Source organism: Protopterus annectens, chromosome 9.part0 (assembly GCF_019279795.1).
Source record: "Protopterus annectens isolate FY-2018-M chromosome 9.part0, PAN1.0, whole genome shotgun sequence".
Lineage (NCBI taxonomy): Eukaryota > Metazoa > Chordata > Ceratodontiformes > Protopteridae > Protopterus > Protopterus annectens.
The window spans coordinates 130,196,393-130,218,315 of record NC_056743.1 but is presented as its reverse complement, the minus strand read 5'-3'; positions in this window follow the sequence as shown (position 1 = coordinate 130,218,315).

The following is a 21,923-nucleotide window of genomic DNA, read 5'->3' as shown; positions in this document are numbered from 1 at the left end:
TACGAAACATGGCTTTTGCTGTAGTAGGCAACTGAGTAAATGTTAGGAAAATCCTACTAGGACAGCTAAACATTATTTGGGGTTAATCAGTCTCTCTTTAACTGGTGGTAGGTGTGTACCCAAGAAGACTGCATGTTGTAATTAAATCAAAATGTGTTTCAACAAAGTATTAGTTTAAGGGTGTGCACACACAACAAAGTATTAGTTTAAGGGTGTGCACACTTATGCAACCAGCATATTGTACATTTTTTTATTTTTTATATTTTATCCCCTAACATATTGGTTTGTTTTTCAATTGAACTGTACGGGTTATAGGTCACATTAAATGTGGGAAAAGTTTTGAAATAATTTATTGTGGTCTCATTTTTATTACATCACAAAAACCTTGCATTTTAACAGGGGTGTGCACACTTTTTATATCCACTGTATTTGCTTGCATGCATATATCCATTTCTAGGTTCACATGCCTGCCTTTACTTAAGTTACTTCAACATTTATACATATAAAAAGTGATTATCCTCATATGTTTAGTATCCTGTGAAAATGAGAAAAAAGAGAACAGTAAAAATACTTATCTTAAATGTTTTGTCTTTTGTTCTGAGCCTGCAGTACCCACCGGGTGTGGTGATCTCCTCTCCACTTCAATAAGTCATCACACCTGTGCCAACACTGCTGTCTTGAGTGGGACATCCCTGTCTGGGATGACAGCTGGTCCCCTAACTCCTGCTGGATATCTACATTTTTCCATTCAATGCTAGCTGCTGCCTGTTCCAGCTTCTGCATGTATGACTCCTGAAAGAGGTAGCAAAGGATCTTGGTCTCCTTCTCAGCCCAGCATGGAGCATGGCCCTGGACCTTTATAGCTGCTGCCACTCCATGAAGTGTCTGTGCAAAAGTAAAGCATGTAGTGTAGGACAGATCATAAGAAAGTCTGAATCACACCCTCTAAGGCTCTAAGGTGTCATATCAGAAAGTCCAACTCATGCAGTCCTATAGGGGTATTACCTATGGAAGTGATAGCAGTATCATGGTTGGTTTACTGATGGTGCTGAAACAGCCACATGGACTTCCATGTTTGTTTTACATACCTTTATCTTATTTTGTTGTGTGACAAGAAATCCATGAGCTGCCCATCAAGTGGGCATGTCTTTCAATTATGTTTTTTTATGCATAGGAATGTACTGCCTAGGATATAAAAATGTCATTATGATGTTAAAGTAACAACCTATGACAACATGTCCATAAAAATAGTGCTGATGATATTAGTTTCATGTTTGCTGTTTTATTAATTCATTACATTAATAAAGTGTTTACATTTTTTTCTTGCCTCATTCAATGTGAGTGTTAGTAAGTGATATAGCTTGCTCTGATTTGATAGATACATGTGAATTTGTATGCTGTACACTCCAACCTAAATGCTCACTCACTACAAATATAGCTCCCAATGGTAGAGTATAGTTTGTGATTGAGAAATGCTATTTGCTGCAATGTGTTCCTACACTCAGCCCCACTCAACTTGTCCATGAACAGCTGAACTTACTTAATGCCTGTGAGAACAGATAAAGCAAAGAGTAATACTGTAAAACTTAGAAATCAGCTTGACAAAGCCTCATTTGAATAAGAATTGAAGAAATAGGCCACAGTTCTCACCAATAGTCACATAGCCACCATTTGTAACCGTGCTCAGCCAAGCTTGGTGGTGATTGATTTGGGAAAGCTAGAAACATTTAGAGTAAGGTAACATGTACTTGCAAATTAATGGAAAATTAGGCAAGTTCAACTCAGATGACAATGTTACTGTGAAACAGTCATTGGTTTTAAGGTAAGGTTTAGTAAATATGCAATTGCTGTATGTTGATGTCAATTACAGGATTGGTAAAGTGTTAATTATTATATGTGCATACATTGCTGTGTAATGAGTATGGGGGGACATAAGGGGAAATAATTGTTTTATTTTATTTATTTGTTTACTAAGGAGGTCTGGCTGGGCTAGTAGCCCATTTGCAGCAGAGACCCAAGAATAAAAGCTCCAAGTACAAATTAATAATTGCTACATTATTTATCGAAGAACAAAATAATAATGAATTAGGAAAATACAGTTAGAGAATACATATTAATTAGCAAATTACACAAAGGAACATCATAAAAGAGATTTAGTGAATACAATACAAATGGACCATTTTGGTAGAGGCCCACTGAGTAAAAACTCCAAAAGCAAGTATACATTATATAAACGTAGGCAGCTGCATGTTATAGAACATGAAGAGTACAATATTTAGTGAGACATATGAACATGAGTATATTCTATATAGTTAAAAGATCATCAGGAGAGAAGTGGGGTGAGTAGAAAGCAGGAGAGTTTAATGCGTCAAATTGGGTTAAAGAGGAGAAGTTAGTTAGAGGACAGGAAAAGAAACAGTAGAAGTAATTCTACAGTCAAACTGGGGATGAGTAGGAGCAGAGCCAGTTGTCATTTAAGTACATCTTCAGTAAGTGTTTAAACATAGGTGAGTTGCTGGTGTTAACAATGCATTATGGGGTGGAATTCAGAGCATTTCCAAAACTGTTATTGGATTTAGTAACTTTCAGCGAGAATTTACCAGGAGATCTTAAGGTTATGTTATTGGAGTAGGTTTTCACAATATTTTGGTGAGCTGGGCAGTTATCAGCTTGGTAGATGGTGGTATGGATGACTATGTTGGTTTTGGGATAGGAGGTTGGGCAGTTCTAGCCATTTTAGTTGGAGGAAAGCAACACAATGATGGGACATGTGTGGTAGTTATGTGGCAAATTAGGAGATTTTGTGGTAAGATCAGTTTAGGTGAGATATTTTAAGGTTTGTGAAGATAGGAGAGGCATACAGTAAGATAGATAAAACATGGGTCTTAGCAATTGATTGCCCAGTGATGTTAAAGTATGACTTGACTCTAAAGAGAGGACCTAGTTTTATGTGGGCCTTTTTTAATTATAAGTGATACATGTTTACTAAATCTTAAGTTGTTTATTGTGACACAGAGGAGTTTAGTGTGTGGGACTGGTTCTGTTATGGTGTTGGATAAAGATGCTGAAGGGAGATTGTAGTCAGTGGACTTGTTATTGGAGAAAAGCATTAATATGGTTTTGTTTGGATTTAGAAGAAGTTGATAGTTGAAGAGGTAGGATTCTATGGTGGAGAAGGATTTTTGGTCAATTTCCTGGAGTTGCAGAAGGGAGAGTGTGGTAAATATGAGCGTGGAGTTATCTGCATATTGGATGGCAGTGCTGAGGTGAGTAGCAGTGTAAAGTTTGTTGGTAAAGATAGTAAAGAGGACTGGGCCAAGAACTGAGCCTTGTGGTACACCAATTGTAATGGGTAAGAGTGAGAAGAGGTCATTTTGACACTTCACACCTTGGTGGTCAGAAAGATAGATGAAAAACCAGGAGAGGGCTGTTTGTGATAGGTTAATGGCTGAGAGCTCATTGAGGAGCTTTTGGTGGGATACAATATCAAATGCCATGGACATATCTAGAAATATGGAGGAAACAAATTGCCCACTATTTTTGAGTAGGCTTTCTGTATTAGTGAAACTTATAAGGGCAGTTGTGGTGCTGTGCTTGGGTCAGAAGCCATGTTGGGAATTGGTTAACAGGTTCTAAAGTTGTGAGTGGATAAAGTATGAGAAAGTATGGAGTTAAACTGGGTAGGTAAACTATCTTTACTATTTGTAGTGGTGTGGGTTGGAGTTGAGGAATGACCTGGTTGTAAGAGTTATTGAATAGTACCCCCAAATTTTGGAGGATTATTTTAGTGTTTATGTTGGATTCTAGTATAAACAAGTTTTTTTGTCATTCATAATTTGTTCTTTGGATTTGTTTCTTAATTGGTGATAGCTGACAGTGGAGGTTTGGATTTTGTTGCTCTGATATTTGGACCAGTCTTTGTCTCCCTGTTTGAGTAGCTGTTCGGTTTCTGTAGTTAGCCGTGGACTGTATATAGATCTAACTCTGATCTTTCTATGGGGATCTACATTATTTAGTATATCAAGGAATTTGCTGTTAAAATATTGAACTGCAACATCTAGTTGGAGATCTTTAATGGTGGCCAGTCGCCATGCTGCAGGAGTGATTTAAAATATCTGGTGAAAATGTTATTTTTTGCACACTTGTTTGTATAATACATTTTTAGGGTATCAGTGGTGATGCCCAAGTAGATAGGTCGGTAGGTGGTCACTTAGGCTGTCTGGGAGACATCCAACACTTGAACATTTTTAATTTTTGCTGCTCAGGTTCTGGGAAATACATAATCATATTGGAAGTTAGAGATGCTTGTACTGCTGCAATGATTAATAACGGATACTTTACAGCTTCTCTAAGATCATTCATTATGATTGACTGTAATGGTAAGAAAGGTTTATACATCAGTTAATGGAAATATGTGTGGAATTCTGCTTTACTTTATTAATTTAGGAGTTTTATCTCCTGTTATGACATTGTAATTTAGTAACTAAAAGTGCTGTATTTATTATGTTAATGCTGATATGCCTTTCTGAACCTTATGTCTCATGACTCTTTCTTTATATTGCTGCTTTTATGGTTTAGCAAGGGACTTAGATATCAAAGCTACCAATGTGTATCAATAAAGTTATTCTGGATGTTGCTTTAAGTTATGTGTTGCTTGGTTGAGTATTTTTTATGTCTGTAAATTCTGTTTCAATAGGGATATTCAGATGTGTGTACTTTTTTTAAGTAAATGCATGATGTACCATCAGGGATCTAGATTAAGGAAAGAAAACTTCAGCACTGAAGTGAACCATATCTTCATGGGGGCTGTCAGGACATATGGCAAACTCCTTTTTAGCAAAGAGGGGCCAAAACAAGGAGAAAGAGGTAAAGTATAGAACTAAGTGGTTTTAGATATAAATGCAGTTGGGGGAGTAGGAAGCGCACATGGTCAGAATGCAGAAAAAGGGGGTTGACAACATGGTAGGAGCAAAGGCTCAGCAGAAAGGAGTTGCAGTGAAGCAGTACCAGTGGGTGACTTCCTACACTGACCTCTTTAACACCTGATGAGGAATATTTTCTCTCCATATGGGGAAATAAGCATGACACTAATGAGGATGCCACAGGCATAATTTATTTATTTATTTATTTATTTATTTATTTATTTATTTTACATTTGTTGACCGGGATAGTCCGACTGGATGCATGTCCATTTTCAGCGGAGGCCCGGGGAGAAAAGCTCCAGGTCCAAATCACAGGTGATGTGAATGTTTCCATTTACTGACTTAGTAGCAGATTCACTCATCCAGTCCGGGAGGTTAGTGCATCCCCAACCCCAAATTCACATATTAAAAAATACTGCAGGGGATAGCTGGGTGCATATAACTCATGACATTTCTTATCAACAGGTGCACCCTCCATTTCTGTCCTTTAGGAAATTGGCCAGAATTCACATAGGAAGCATTCTCCACACTTGCTTATAAAAATTCATTACTGTTGTCCATGGCCCCGGTAACAATGTCATCAATTACTCCTTCACAGGGTGATCATGAGAGATTCCACTGCAGATGACAGAAAAATGGTTCTTGATAATAATTAAATAACTTTTATATTTATGACACAGCCTGAAGACAGTGACACACAGCCAGCATGTTTACTGGCAAGATCACACAGCCCACAGCAAGAACATAATTCTGCAAGCATTTAACATAACTCTCAACCTCTTAGAATGACAAATCTGGGCAAAGCTAGAAAATAGGGGTACAAATAGGGACAATTTTTAAATATTGTTCTTACAAACTTAGAATGTTGATAGAATAACAGGTTTTGCACTAGCATGAATTTTCTGAATTATATGAAGTCTAAAACTCAAATGTCTGTCATTATTTTATAATTTCAATCTTTAATGATTTGCCAAAAATCTGGACATTCTGTGAAAATCTGTACAGTTGAGAAGTATGCCAAGCAATGACACAGGCTCGCGTAGATAAGGACATTGCATTGCAGATGGTACAGGGAGGGACCCCAACATAGCTCAACACCAGTGTTTGCTGAACCACAGGAACACCTTCAGAATGATGGCACAATCTCAGCGGTAGCAGGATCCACTTTAACACCTGTGCAAAGGGGTGCATACATGACAGCTAGTTCCAGACACAAAGAGTCTTGGCTGCCCAGCAGCAGATGTGCTAGGATATTGTTTATGTGCAGTCCTCTGCCAAGGACAGTCAGCTAGAGATGGTCAGAGAACTGCAGGGTTTCCATGAGGATTTACACCAGTACGAGGGAATGATTGAGAGCCAGGATAATACCAGATCACACACTGCAGCCAACTCCATACTTAAAATTGTCAGGACCTACCAAACACAAGTAGGAAACAATGATGGACAGGGACAAGACTAGGGAATCGTCCAGACATGTCAGGGTAAAGTACGTTACACACCATGTGATTCTTAGTTAAGTATTTGAAAAAGTTGAGAGGGCAAAACACAAAAGAAGACAGACCTTGTCTGTTTTCATCTACATGTAGCTGAACCTCTTAGTTGAGGTCTTGGTAACACAACACTATCCGTAGTATCATCTACATCCTGTAGGTTGCAACATTGCAGAAAGTCAGCATCGAGCTCATGTTCTAGCACTTCCTCATAATCGCATGCACCATCACCCACATTATCCTTAAGTGATGTTGTGCATGACTTGTTTCACCAACTATAAATCATGGTGCATAATGCAACTCCTGTCAATGTTAAAAGGAAGAGTTTGGCATCAAGCATTTGACTTGATCCACTTTACTGTTTAAAATTAAAAGGTGAAAGGAGGGATCTGCAGACTGCAATGTAGAATGGTATTAAGGTCCTAATACACAGGGGAGACATATGATTATAACAGTACAACAAATTTTGCCAGCAGCTCCGACACTGTTTCCACTTCACCCTCAGCACTGCACAAATAATGATTGCTACTACTTGCGATGTGACAAGAGTTGGTGTTTATGACAGAATTAATATGTACAGTACATTAATGGAGAAAAAATGTTTATTTTTCAGTAAGAACAGTACAGAAACATTGCAACATGTCATAAGAAATGTTATAAATTTTTCTTTTCCGGTGGAAGGGGGCATCTCCTGTAAACTGCAAGGTGGACTACACCACCAATACACGGTTAAATGTACACATTTCTTTCAGTTACTAAATTAAGTCCTCCATGAGCAACGATCAAGTACTGAACATTCCAGCATACACAGTACTAATGGTAAACATATAAAAAACAAAGAAACTAGTGGTCTTAAAAGTTCGTCGATGAGCTCATTAACAATAATTTCCAAAAATCATGAAACCCAGGTAGTGTTCCAAAGCAACAAACCTTTATTCATCACAGATATGTGAGCCTCAGTAACAAAAAATCAAAAAAATCAGAATGATTGCTGACAACAAAAAAGAATATCACAAAGAGGAAATGTAGAAAAGAAAATTAGTAAAGTAGAAGTTAAAAAAAAAATAGAAACTGAAGTTATGGAGTGCCTGTGAAGTGAAGGATTTGGTGTAGAAGGTCTAACACAGGTTACATCACAGCATGATGGAGTAAGTCCCCAAAGTAAGGAGAAACAAGAAGATCAGGAGACATTTGAAGAAGAAATATGGACATGGGAAAGAAAAAGAGATTTAATATGGTGTAATATTTATGCAAAGGAGAAAGCAAAATGAATCAATACAAAAACAACAGCACCAAAGATATTTGAAGAGTAATACAGGCAAAGGAATCCAGACACGGAAAACTTTACAATACAAAAAAAGAAGACAGAGGAAAAGTAGAAAAGAAGATCAGTAATGGAGACGTTAAAGAAACAGAAACTGAGGTTATGGAGTACCTGTGAAGTGAAGGGTTTAGCATAGAAAATCTAACTCAAAAAGCACCACAGCAGGATAGAGCAATAGACATCCAAATTAAGGAGAAAGCAGTGAAATGGGAAGCAACTGGGTAGTTGCCATATGAAGATATTTTGGAGCCTTCTACAGGAAACCAGTATAAACGCTCACTTAAAGCTGGACAGCAAGGGAAGGACCAGGCAACTGTGATGCAGTGAATGTTGAGGAGTGATAGGCCAGTGAGTTCCCATACGACAGAGCAACTGATGCCACATGATGAAATTGAAGAGAATGTGCCACAGGAAGATGCTATAGAACTCTCTATAGAATGCCCTCAGGAAATGGAGAACAAAAAAATGGGCCCTTAGTTTAGAAGAAAATGAGGTAAGAGAAGAGTTGCTTGATTCAATAGAGATAGACATTTTAAGATCAATGAAAGAAATACACTGCAGAAGGTCAATAAAACCAAAAAAAGTCAGAATTCTCATAATACAAATGAATACAGTAATTAGGACTGTCCGTAGAGATCCATGCAATATGACAGAAGTAAACAGGATATTTTACTGTGCAGCTAAATTAATAACAGATAAAATTCTTCCACAAGAACACAGGGTAGTGAGGGAAAGGAAGGGGAAAAATCAAATACCATCATGGAAGTATCGAACAGAGAAAACTAGAAAGCAAATAAGACAAGAAATGGCACTGTTAGAAGAGTATAGAAGAAGGAACAGATCAACAAAAATACTCAGAAAGATAGACATGATAAAAGCAATGCACAGTATTATAATGGATCAGGATCCATCTTGCATTATTACAAATAATAAACTAAAAATCTCAGCACAGGCAGAAAAACTTAGAAGATACACAAATAAATATAAAGGAAAAGTACAAAATAAGCGTATCATAAGCATATAATTGATGGCCCTAAAAAGTTTTATAGAGAATTGGGAAACAAGGTAAAAGGAATTGAAAGATGACCAAAAAAAGAAGAAATAGGTTCATTTTGGAGATATATCTATGAAGATTCTGTGGAACATAACAAAGATGCTAAATGGAATGAAGAAGTTTATTTATTATTTTATTTATTTACATTTGTTGACCGGGAGTGTCCGACTGGACGTAGGTCCATTTCCAGTGGAGGCCCGAGGAGAAAAGCTCCACAGTAAAATAAACAGACAGTAGTTACATTGGATTACATAGCAATTAATAATTTAACATAGCAATTACTTACAACATATTTACAGATGAGGAACATAGTACCTCAGTAGACAACTAGAATCTTTATCTGTGAAGTACATAACAGACATTAACAAATGTTACAATGAGAAGTTCCTGCTGTAGAATAAGTACTAGGCTTATGAGCATCTGAGCTTGCTATAATCAAGGTAGTTGGTGGAGTGGAAAGAAAGGTAGTGGTTGGATGGGGTGGATGATATTAGAGTGGGAGTTGCAAGAGCATAGCCAGCATGTTTTTAGGTGCGCTTTTAGTGAAGTTTTGAAGTGGGTGCATGATGGTATGGAGGTAATTGTGGGTGGGAGTGAGTTCCATAATTTGGCTATGGTGCAAGAGAATAGTGCTTCATCAGCAGAGTTATTGGCTTTAGTGATCTGCAAGTGATTTTTGTTGCTGGATCTTAGTGGTCTGGTGGTGCGATAGGGTTGGAGTAGATTCTGGAGGGATGGGACATTTAGTGGATGGTTTACTAGTTTGTGGGTGAGTGAGAGTTGATACCACTGAAGGAGGTGAGGGAGTTCAAGCCAGCCCAGTTCAGCAAGTGAGAGACAGTGGTGACTACGGTAGGATGCCCCTGTGGCGAATTTGGCGATTTTGTTGTAGCAGGTCTCTAGCTTGTTTAGATCACATTGCCTTATATTGGTATATACTGGAGAGGCATAAAGTAGGGTGGAGATAAGGTGGGAATTTGCTATTGAAATCTTTGCTGCTTTGGTGAGAAATTGCTTATTTCTGTATAACGCTCCTAGTCTTTTGTGGACTTTTTTATGGTCATGGATATGTGAATGTCAAATTTTAGTTTATTGTCTATTTCCACTCTTAGCAATTTGTTGTGTTCAGTTGGGTATATAGTGGTGTTGTCTTTTGCTGTGATGTTAAAGTGAGAGTTGTTTTGAGTACGTTTGGTGGGTTGGAAGGTGAATAGTTTAGTTTTGTTTGGGTTGAGTATTAATTGGGCATTGGATAACCATGTTTCAACAGAGGCAAAGGCTTCCTGTGTGCCTTTTTGCAGTTTGGGTAGGGACTGGGCTGAGCAGATGATGGTTGAGTCATCTGCGTATTGTATCAGTATGTCATGTTTGGTGGCAGAGGCTAGATTATTGGTGTAAACAGAGAAGAGTAGGGGTCCAAGGATGGATCCTTGGGGAACCCCTATGGAGACAGGTAGTTGGGTAGATATGTCATTCTGCCATACAACGGATTGTTGGCGATCAGACAGGTAACTCTGAAACCAGTTGGTGACTGATTGTGAGAAGGATAGGTTATTGAGGAAAGAGATGTTGTTTGTGTGGGACCATGTCAAATGCTTTAGATAGGTCTAGAAAGTAGCAGAGGAGAGATAGCCATTGTTTTTATGCTGAAGCATAGTGTTAGTAAAGGAGAGTAAGGTAGTGGTGGTGCTATGGTTTGGTCGGAAACCATGCTGAGTACTGGAAAGGAGGTTGTTAGTAAGGAGGTAGTCTGAGACCTGAGAGTGTATGCATCTCTCTAGTATTTTAGAGAGTGGATAAATAGCTATGGGGTGGTAATTGGTTAATTCTGCGGAGGGTCTGCCTTTGTGGAGGGGAATTATATGTGATACTTTCCACAGTGTGGGAACGTAACTTTCTGACAGAGATCGGTTAATCAAGATGGATACTGGGTAGGCCAGAGCATCAGCTGCAATTTGTAGGTATTCACTTGGGAGGTTGTCTGCTGCTAATTTGGTGGGTGTAAGTTTAGTTAAGAGTTTTTTTATGTTGGAGGTAGGTACAGGAGAAAAAGAGAAGGCAGTGGGGTGATTACTAGTTGAAGGTGTGGGTTGGAGGGGATGGGGCGTTGTGTTATTTAGCTAGCGATAGTATGGTTTGGGTGAAGTGTGTGTTGAATGAGGTAGCAATATTTTCTGAGGAGTGAGGGATGTTAGGAGGAGGGGTACTGACTTTACCTGGGTGGAGGATGGAGTTTATGGAGGACCAGAATTGTTTGGGGCTGTGTTGTGAGGAGTCTAGGGCAGACTGGTAGTATTGGAATTTGTCCTGTTGTATTAGCTTTTTGACTCTATTGCATAGTTCTAGGAATTTCTGTCTAGCTAAGGGGGTTTTGGTTTTGCACCAGTGCTCCCAGGCATTATCCCTGTTTTTCATTTCTGACTTAGTGGTTTTCTGTAGCCATGGGGAGGGTTGTGCTTTGGTTCTGGAAAATCTTATGGGGGTATGGTAATTAAGGATGTTCAGGAAGGTAGTATTAAAAAACTCAACTGCGTCATCTAGACTGAGGTACTTTAGAGGATGCCAGTTACATTCTTTGAGGGATGAGATGAATGTGAGTGGGTTAAAGTTTAGTTTTTTTACGTATTTGACGGTAGATGACAGCTTTAGCTTGGAATAGGTATTTTTTGAGTAGGAATGTTGGGGAGTGTTCACTGAGGCTATCTGATAAGCAGCCTGTTATATATGACTGGGGACACTTACTGACTAGTATCCAATCCAGGGTAGTGTTCTTGCTGGAGTTTTTATTTATCCTGGTTGGTGACTGGACTAGTTGGGTGAAGCCATGAAGGTGTACATGATGGATTGGATTGTTGCCAGAACAGGATTGCCAGTCAATATTGAAATCCCCTAAGATGATAGTTTCTTGGGGGCGATGGTGGGTAGACCAGCTGAGGAGGTTTTCTAGTGGAGGGATGTTTTGGCCAGGTGGGAAGTAGCATCCAATTATGTTGATGGTTTTGTTTTGGTTAAATTTGAGGTTGGTATATATTATTTCTTCATTGCCTATTTGTGGAGCTGATGATTTTAAGATCTAGATGTTTAGATGCTGTTTAAATATTATAGCTACACCACCTCCTTTTTTGTTTAGCCGGTCTACTCTTAGTATGTCGTAACCTGTAGGGAGTATTTGCTCACTGGTAATGTGAGGTTTTAGCCAGGTTTCTGTCAGGATGACTATATCTGGGGAGTACAAGTCTATGGTGGCATGGAGTTCATGGACTTTGTTGGATATACTTCCAATATTTAGGCTTAGTAGAAAGAAGTCACTTGGCTTTCTACTGGCTGTAATATGGGAGAAGTTGTGGTTTCTAGTCTGATTATGAGCATTGGGGTTGGAGATGGTAGGGCCAGGGTTGGGGTGGATGTCCCCACTTAGGGCTAGTTTTGATATGCATGAGATTATTAGTTTTCTCAGTTTTTGAATGTGTTTGTTTATAAGGGAAACTTTTTGATTGTGCTCTGTGGGTAATAGGTATGGTGGGAGGGTTACTATGTTAAGTTGTAGGGATGCTTTATGTTTGAGTAATATAGTTGGTAGAATATGTGGGGGTGCATAGGGATGGTTCTTGAGTTGGTGGGAGGGGAGCTGAGTAAGGGTGAGACATGAGTGATGGTGTGAGTAGTAGTACAGTGGTAGTGGTTGAGTGGGGGAATGATGGAGCTTTGGTAGGATGTAAGATATGCAAGGAGAGTGCATGCAGTGAGCATAGGAAAGGTATGCTTGTACATGTTAGTTGAGGAGGTGTGATAGTAGTGGGAAGATGGAGGAGGTAATATTGGGTTAGCGCTGTGGTTGGCTATTGGAAAGTTGGGAGGGGTTTGAGTGCAATAAAGGTGGGACCACTGGGGGTGGGAGGGAATAGGGGGCAGGGTGGGGAGAGAAGCGGGTAGAGACCCTGTTAGTTGCTCATATGAGGGGGCTGGAAACAATCACAAAGCAAAGACAAAGACAAAATTCGGGACAAGTTAAAGAAAGAATAAGAAGTTCAAAGGTGCAAGATATGAAATGGGATGAAGTAATGGCCAGAAAGATTGAGATAAAGTTAAGAAAATCCTCCAGTTAGAAAACCCCAGGTCTAGGTGCAGTACCTAACTTCCTGGTTAAATGTATTAACATCTTTTCATGAAGATTTAGCCATGAGTAAGAACTATTTATATGCACACCTTGAGCAAACACCAACCAAGTTAAAAACAGGAAAAAAACAATGCTCCTACTTAAGTGAACCTGCAAGTTATCCTAAAAATTGTAGACCAATAACTTGCCTTCTGCTGATGAATAAACTATACACTGGAATTGATGCCAACAAAGTTTATAGTCATTTAGAAAAAAATTCAATCATGGCAACAGAACAAAAGGGTAATAAAAGAAGGTCATATGGAACAAAGGATAATATGTTGCTAAATAAAGTCCTAATGGAGAACTGTAAAAGGGGAAGAATCTAAATATGGCATGGATTGATAAAAAAGCATTTGACAGTATCTCACATTCATGGATAAAAGAGTGCTTAAAAATGTATACGATACACCCTACACTCATCAATTTCATTACAGTGACTATGAAACAGTGGCAAACCACTTTGCAATTAATTCATGATAAAGGACAAATTATTATTCCAGGGATAAAAATTCAAAAGGGGGTATTCCAGGGTGATTCTCTGTCACCAATGCTATTCTGTCTTGCCCTTAACCCTTTAAGCTGTCTACTTAACAGATTAGGCCATGGCTATAATTTGGCTCCTAGAAAACAACAAAGTGTAAAGACCTGTCATCTTCTCTTTGTCAGTGATTTAAAACTGTATAGCTTATCAGATGAGGAACTGAAAGCACAAAGTCAAAACTTTTTCAGAAGATATGAGAATGTCACTTGGTCTTGATAAATGTGCAAAAGCAGCCTTTAAAGCAAGAAAACTGCAGCACCAGGAAAACATCAGTTTGGGACAAGAATGTGATATAAAAACCTTGAGCAAGAGGAAGTGTATAATATCTGGCAAATGATGAAGGATCAACAACAAAACATGAACGAATGCGAGTAAAACGCAGCAAGGAATATTTTAGAAGACTTAATCCTGCAAACAGTGTTGACATCTAGGAACAAAATTCAGGCTATAAATCAATTTGCTGTTCCTGTCTTAACTTACAGTTTTCGAGTGATTGACTGGCCCCAAAATGTGTTGGCTAGATTAGATAGGAAAACAAGAAGGATGCTTCATGCTCACCAAATGATTTATAAAAATCAGTGCATACCAAGATTATATATTCTCCATTCCAAAGGAGGTATGGGCCTCCTTGAAACTGATTTTATGTATAGATCTCTAATTGTGGGACTGCATAAATATTTGCTGACCTCTCAAGAACCAAATGTAATGAAAGTTTTGAAACATGAGGAGACTAAATCTAAGATGACTTCCCTGATTAGTCTAGTGGAAGTATATCAGCATCAAGCAGGAATGGAAATCAAAGCAGAAATAGATAAAATCATGCAGCAAATGAATGTGCCAAAAACAAAAGAAAGAATAAAAGTGAAGGATCAGATGAGAAGGCAAGAAATGTGGAAAAATGCATAAATATAGTTGCAAGTATAGAAAACTTCTGCAGGAACCTTATGATGATCTGGATTGAATGCAGGAATGGTTAAGGACAGGTGCATTCAAACCAAAAGATGAAAGGTTAATATTGGTGGCCTAAGATGGTGGACTACATACACATTGGTTTACAAAGTCCATTGAATATGTGGGAAAAACAGACAAATGTAGGTTTTGTAAAACAGAGTTGGAAACAGTTATACACCTTGTTGCTGGTTGTGATACTAATGGCAGAAGGACTGTATAGTGAAAGGCATAATAATGTGGCAAGACTGTTGTACTGGGGGTTGTGCAAACATTATAATACTGAAGTAGCTGAAAAGCACTGGGAACATGAAGCACAACACATCGTAGAAAATGATGAGGTCTACAACACATGGGACCACCCATTAACAACAGTTCAAAAGATAGATGTGAGAAAACCAGATATAGTGGTCCAAGAAAAGAAGACAAAAGCAGCATTGATCACTGAAACCACCACACCCAGTGACTACAGTGTCTTGCATACAGAGAGACACAAAGTCATAAAATATCAAGATTTGCAGGCAGAAACACTAGCAATGTGGTAGAAAGATACCCAGACATTTCCAATAGTAGCAGGAGTAATGGGTCTTATAAAAAATAATCTACAATCGCATTTAGGTAAGTTACCAACACATGTAACTCTGTACAAACTGCAGGAGGAGTCATTACTGGGCACATCGCAGGTCCTGTGAAGAGCACTTTTAGCTGACATCAAACAAGGAAATAATACTAATTTTATGAAATTTAATCCTACTTTGACTTAGGAATGGGGTTCATTCCCATCATGGTATTAGAAACCCAAAAGATTTGGAGAAATTAAAAAAGAGAGAAGCCTTTACTTTGAATGTTTTCACACTATGGAAAGTCCAAGCTTAGAGAGACCATTCTCCTGCTATGAAGGCTCTAGCCATCTCCTGCTACGCAGATCCTAGCCATCTACTGCTACACTGCTATGCAGGCCTTAGCCATCTCCTGCTATACTGCTATGCAGATCCTTGCCATCTCCTTCTACACTGTTATGCAGGCACTAGCTATCTCCTACTACACTGCTACGCAGATCCTAGCCATCTCCTTCTACACTGCTATGCAGGCACTAGCTATCTCCTGCTACCCTGCTATGCAGATCCTAGCCATCTCCTTCTACACTGCTATGCAGGCACTAGCCATCTCCTGCTACACTGCCATGCAGGCACTAGCCATCTCCTGCTACACTGCCATGCAGGCACTAGCCATCTCCTGCTACCCTGCTACGCAGATCCTAGCTATCTCCTTCTACACTGCTATGCAGGCACTAGCCATCTCCTGATACACTGCTATGTAGGCCCTAGCCATCTTCTGCACTGCTATGCTGGCACTAGCCATCTCCTGCTACACTGCTATGCAGGCACTAGCCATCTCCTGCTACACTGCTATGCAGGCACTAGCCATCTCCTGCTACACTGCTATGCAGGCACTAGCCATCTCCTGCTACACTGCTATGCAGGCACTAGCCATCTCCCACTACACTGCTATGCAGACCCTAGCAATCTCTTGCTACACTGCTATACATGCACTAGCCATAGAATGGACTGCAGTCTCACTGGAAAAGGAACAGCAGCATTTCATATGCCTTGAATGCTGCTTATCAAGTGTTTCAGAGAGTGATGACCACTGATAATGCCCTTGAAGTACTTTTAGGCACCTTATTGTGTGACCTCAATTGTTGTAGCTTCCTGCCTGATCTTCTTTTGGAATGATGGTTTGTTATTCCACTGAGTTCAGTGGATGGTTCTGAACCTAAAATATTTACTACAGTCAGACAGAAATAGGTCTCAACTTTGAAATTTAACAGCGAGTCTCTGTGAATAAAGGCTGGTTCAAAACTTGCCATTTTTTGAATACTTTAAGTGGCTTTTTTTCTGGTATAGACTTCTTCTTCTTTCGGATTTTCCTGGTTAGGTGTCGCCACAGCATATCACCTGTCTGCTCATGATTGGCAGTGGAGTTTTACAGTGTTGAGTTGCCAGCCCAACGCCCAACCTTTCACAGAAGGCACACACAAGCACACACTCACACCTAGGGCCAATTTAGAGTGTCCAATCCACCTACAGCATGTCTTTGGGATGTGGGAGGAAAACGGAGCACCCAGAGAAAACCCACGTGACCACAGGGAGGACATGCAGACTCTGCACAGAAGGCACCCCAGCCGAAGATCGAACCAGAGAACCTCTTGCTGTGAGGCAGCAACGCTAACCGCTGCACCGCTGTGGCCACCCTTTTTCTGGTATAGACTGATGTTGTATAATGTTTGCATGTAACTTTGCACTATTAAAGTTATTGCTCATGACCAAATTTCAGTGTGTGTCATGTGGAACTCGTTTCACCCTCTTTAGTGCAATCAGTCTATGCCATGGAGGAGCTCATATATGATTCAGTACTGAAGTCATGGCATATTTTATTTATTTTATTTACATTTTACCAGGAAAGTCTGACTGGGCCAGAAGCCCAATTTCAGTGTAGGCCCAGGAGACAAGCTCCACAGAAATATAAGCAAAATATTGTTAGTACAATAGTATACATATAGTAAGATGTAGAATACACATCATCTAGTTAGTCTATGCAAAGATGTATTCAATACAGTTTTCTAGTAGATGCAGGTTCGATACAGGTTCAAAATGAAAAACACAAGCATTTCAGTAATGATCACTGTAAGAAAAAATAAAATTACTACTGTGTACATATTATATCATAGTTATGAACAGTTGAGATTTCCTGCATAAATAAATAAAAAAAAATTATATATATATATATATATATATATATATATATATATATATATATATATATATATACTTCCGCAGTGGTGCAGCAGTAGTGTTGTTGCCTTCCAGCAAGAGGTTCTCCCATTCAATTCCCGGCTTGAGTGTGGGGAGTGCCTTCTGTGTGGAGTCTGCATGTCCTCCCGCGGTTGGTTGGGTGTTCGAAAGACATGCGTAAATAGGTGTGCCTTCATTGAAGGTTGGATGTCGAGCTGGCACCTTGGCGTTCGTAAAAATCTACTGCCAATCATTAGCAGACTGGAATTCCACTGTGGCGACCCCTAACATGTTTGGCACAGGAGCAATGCCAGTTCTTGGACAGATGTTCAAATAGTTGTTTGAAATTGGTAGATTCAGGTGTGTTTTGGAGGGTATGGGGCAGAGAATTCCATAATTTGGCTATTTGATTTTAGCATAAGCCTTTACCATAAGTGTTGTTAGCTTTGTTTACAGTGAGAAAGTTTCTGTCTGCAGATCTTGGACTTTGTGGGCATGAGTAGGGAACAACAAGTTCCATGAGGGATGGGCAATTGTCTGGATGGAAGATAATATTGTGTGTGAATTTAAGCTGGTAGAGATGGAGAATGTTAGGTAGCTCGAGCCAATTTAATTTATGTACAGCAATACATGGTGGGTTTGGTGGAGAAGGTTGGCTGCAGAGCTGGCTATTTTGTTGTAGCAAGTTTCTAATTTGGTTAAGTTTGATTTTTTTAAGTCAGTAAAGAGGGGAAATGCATATAGGAGGGTAGAGAGGAGGAAGGTTCTGGATATGGCTAGTCTGGTATTGTCAGTGAGGAATGGCTTGCTTCTGTACAATGAGCCAAGTTTACATGAACTTTCTTAATTGTGATGGCCATGTTTTGATGAAATCTGAGTTTGTTGTCGATTGTCACACCAAGGAGTTTTGTATTCTCAAGTGGTTGGATGACTATTTTCTTCTGAGAGAATGGTGAATGGAGGGTTGATAGGTGGTTATTTGCTACTGGTTAATATCATTAACTGTGTCTTTTGGGAGTTGAGGATTAGTTATGATTTACTTAGATATGTTTCAATATCATTAAAAGCTTGTTGGGCTACTATTTGGAGGTCTGGTAAGGTACCTGCTGAGCAGATTAAAGTTGAATTGTCCACATATTGAACTACTTTAGTGTGCATTGTGGATGAGGCTAGATCAATACAGAAAATGGTGAAAAGAAGGGGTCCTAGTATGGCACCTTTGGGGACTCCAACGGAGACAGGAAGAAGTGGTGAGAGTTTGGATTTTTATCATATTGCTTGTTGTCTGTCAGAAAGATAGCTTAGGAACCAGGAGAGACAAGTATTTGATAGCTTTAGTGAGGCAACAATATGAAGAAGTTTCTGATGGATGACTGAGTCAAATTCTTTTTACATGTCTAGGAAGATTGATGCTACTTGCTTTTTTTTGAATTTCTGAGTTTGTTGATGGTGTTAGATAAATTAATTAGGGCTGTGGTGGTGCTGTGTTTTGGTTTGAAACCATGTTGGGAGTGAGAGAGAGATAAGGTTGTGAGATAGTAGGTATTGTAGTGAATTGAGCACGTATACAGTTTTCCAGAACTTTTTCACAGGGGGAAAGGATGGCTATGGCTCTGTAGTTGTTTAATTCTGCTGATGTTCCTCCTTAATGCATAGGGGTGATATAGGAAATTTTCCATAATCTTGGGACATATTGTTCTGCTATAGATCTATTTACCAGAATTGAGATAGGCAGAGCTATGGCATCGGCTGAAGGTTTGAGGTACTCGTTGGGGAGCTGGTCAGCTGCTAAAGAAGAAGGTTTCCGTTTTTTCAGCATTGTTCTTATGGTGTTAGTTGGGACAGGTATTAGGTCAAAAGAGTTGTTACTTTCCATATTAGGTAGAAGAGATGGTGGGGTGGAATTGTTCCCTGTAACTAAGGAGATGACGGTGTTTATATAGTAGGTGTTGATTTGTATAAAGCAATACTCACGCTTTGGTTATTGGTTGTTGGTTCTGGTGTTGTGGCTTTACCTGGGTGGAGGAGTGAGTAAATTCCCTGCCAGAACTTTTTGGGATTGTTTTCATACTTGTTTTGCACAAATGTACAATATGCATTTTTGTCTAGCTTGAGTTGTTTTTTTTTTTTTTGCTTGATTGTGGAGCTGCTGGTATGTTGACAGAGTTTCATTGTCTTTTGTTTTCTGGTACTGAAACCAGGTTTGGTCCCTTAGTTTTTGAAGTCTAATTGTTTCTTTTGATATCAGGGCAAGCTCTTATTTTTAGCATAATATGTATGAGTTGATGCTAAGCTATTTAGAATGGCTAGAAATATGTGACTGAAGTATGTCATGGCCTGGTTGAGTTGGAGATGATGGAGTGGTGTCCAGTTACATTTATTGAGCACGTCTAAGAATGCTTTGTTTGAGAAGTTTTTGGTATTTCATACAACTTTGTAAATTATGGTTCTGGGTGGGATGAGTTGATGATGGATTAAGTAGGTAGGTCTATGATCACTTAAATTATTTGGAAGGCATCCAGAGAGATAGTTGTGGGCTGTATTGTTAATAAGTGACCAATCTAAGATAGAATCCATTTTGCTATGTGTATCTATTCGAGTGGGAAACTGGATTGTTTGTGTAGATTTATGAAGGTGGAGGGGCTATCACCAGTGCAAGTGTTCCAGTCTAAGTTGAAGTCGCTCACCTGTGATAATGGTTTCATGGAGTAGGTTAAGGCTGTCCGGGCTATGAGTTCCTCAAAGGCAGTGGGAGTATTGTTGGAAGGTATGTAAGTGGCTATTATGGTAATATTTTTCTTTGGGTTTATTCTGCTCCATGTTACTAGGACTTCAAAGTTGTTATCATAAGGGTATTTGATGGTTAGGTAGTCTATACTTAGGTTATCTTTGTAGAAGATTGCAACCCAGCCTCCCTTCTTCCTGAGCCTGTCTAACCTGTGTATGCAATAACCTTGTGGGAGTATGTCTAGGTCTCTTATATGGGGTTTTAGCCAAGTTTCTGTTGCTATAAGAATGGCTGGTGAGTATTGTGCAATGACAGCATGAAAGTCTGTGATTTTGTTAACTAGGCTTCTAAGGTTCATGCTAAGAATGAAAAGGTCTTAAGTTTGAATGTATGGAAGGGGTGGAATGGTAGGCATGATGGTATTTTGTGCAGTATGTGGCCCAGGATTGGGATGTATATAACCACTATGGAGAATCTGTGAAAATATATATGCATGTTTGTGTGACAGTTTGCAGAGTATGTGAAGGTGTTTGCTGAAGATGCTAGTGGTATTGCTGACATGTACATGTTTGAAGTGTAAGTATGCAATAGGTGCGTGATTGTAGAGTTTGGAGGAGATGGCAAGGTAAGAGAGTGAAGAGTGGACAGTATTAGTATAATATAGTGTTGGGCTATGGACATGTTATATCTGTCAGTGAGTGTAGGCTGTTAGATAGCATGCAATAGCAGTAGGGTATAGAGTGTGGGCAGGAGAAAGAGCATGGTGTGTATTCTTTTTTTTTAAATGTTAGGTTAGCTGGATGGTGTGATAAAAAAGAAGTAGGGACAGAGGGCTGCTGGTGTAGTATGGTGGGAGTAGAGTGATTAAGGACAGTTGCAATTAATTTGTGTGAGGAGAGGGATGACTGTTACAAATAGTGTATTGGTTAATTGAGGTGTGACTGGCGGAGGGAGGGTGATTGTTGATTCGGGGATGTTAGGGGAGTGGTTAGTGTTTGTATAAGTCTAGGTGATACAGGGGTGGGTGGAAATAGGGGTATGGGAGCAGAGTGAACCTCAGCGTAACGAGAGTGAATGGAGTGGGCAGGCCCCCTCAGAGAAGAGTGCAAAGAAAAACAATCACTATGAAAAGTGGAAACCTTGGAGCTGTAAGGTAAGAGAAAGCAAGGAAGAGGTATAGACAGAAAGGTAGGAGTATAAGCAGATAGTTGCAGAAACACTACTTTTATGGCCTTGGTATGCAAGTAAACCACCAATGGAAGGCAACTCTATCTGGGGACAAAATACACAAAGTAAATGGTACTAGCTTTACTTTAGAGGAATTCTAATGGGGAGGCAGATTTATTTTGGACAAGATACAGCACATTTATTGTCAGTTGCACCACCTAGTGTCAAGAGATAAAGCTATAGTTGCCTGAGGTGGGGGGGGGGGGGCTTGCAGGTGTGCTTGCCAGCCAAAACAATGCTTAAAAAATCCAAAACAATGAATAAGTCACAAAAATAGCAAGAAAAGTGAGCACAAGCAGAGCTAGTGATCACGATGATGTAAAAAATCTGTTCTTTTTCCACAAGCCATTGTAGTACAATGAAAACTTTTATTAAGCAAGATACACACAATCAGGTAAGCACTTTCATCTCTGCTGATTCAGAGACTTCTTCAAACTAAGAAATAAGGATAAAACAACTCTTTAAATACTAAATTACAGCTTATGCAACTAAACCAATGACCTTAATTAATGTTAAAACACGCCCATCAGCACACTCAGCTCATAGTAAAGCATAAAACCTTCAGAAATCTGTGAATTACTAAAAACTATGTAAAAGCCTGTATATAATAATAAAACTACTATCAAAAAGTATATATATATATATATATATATATATATATATATATATATATATATATATATAAAATATAATAAATACAATATGATAAATGTGGAAACAGTATTAGCATAATGT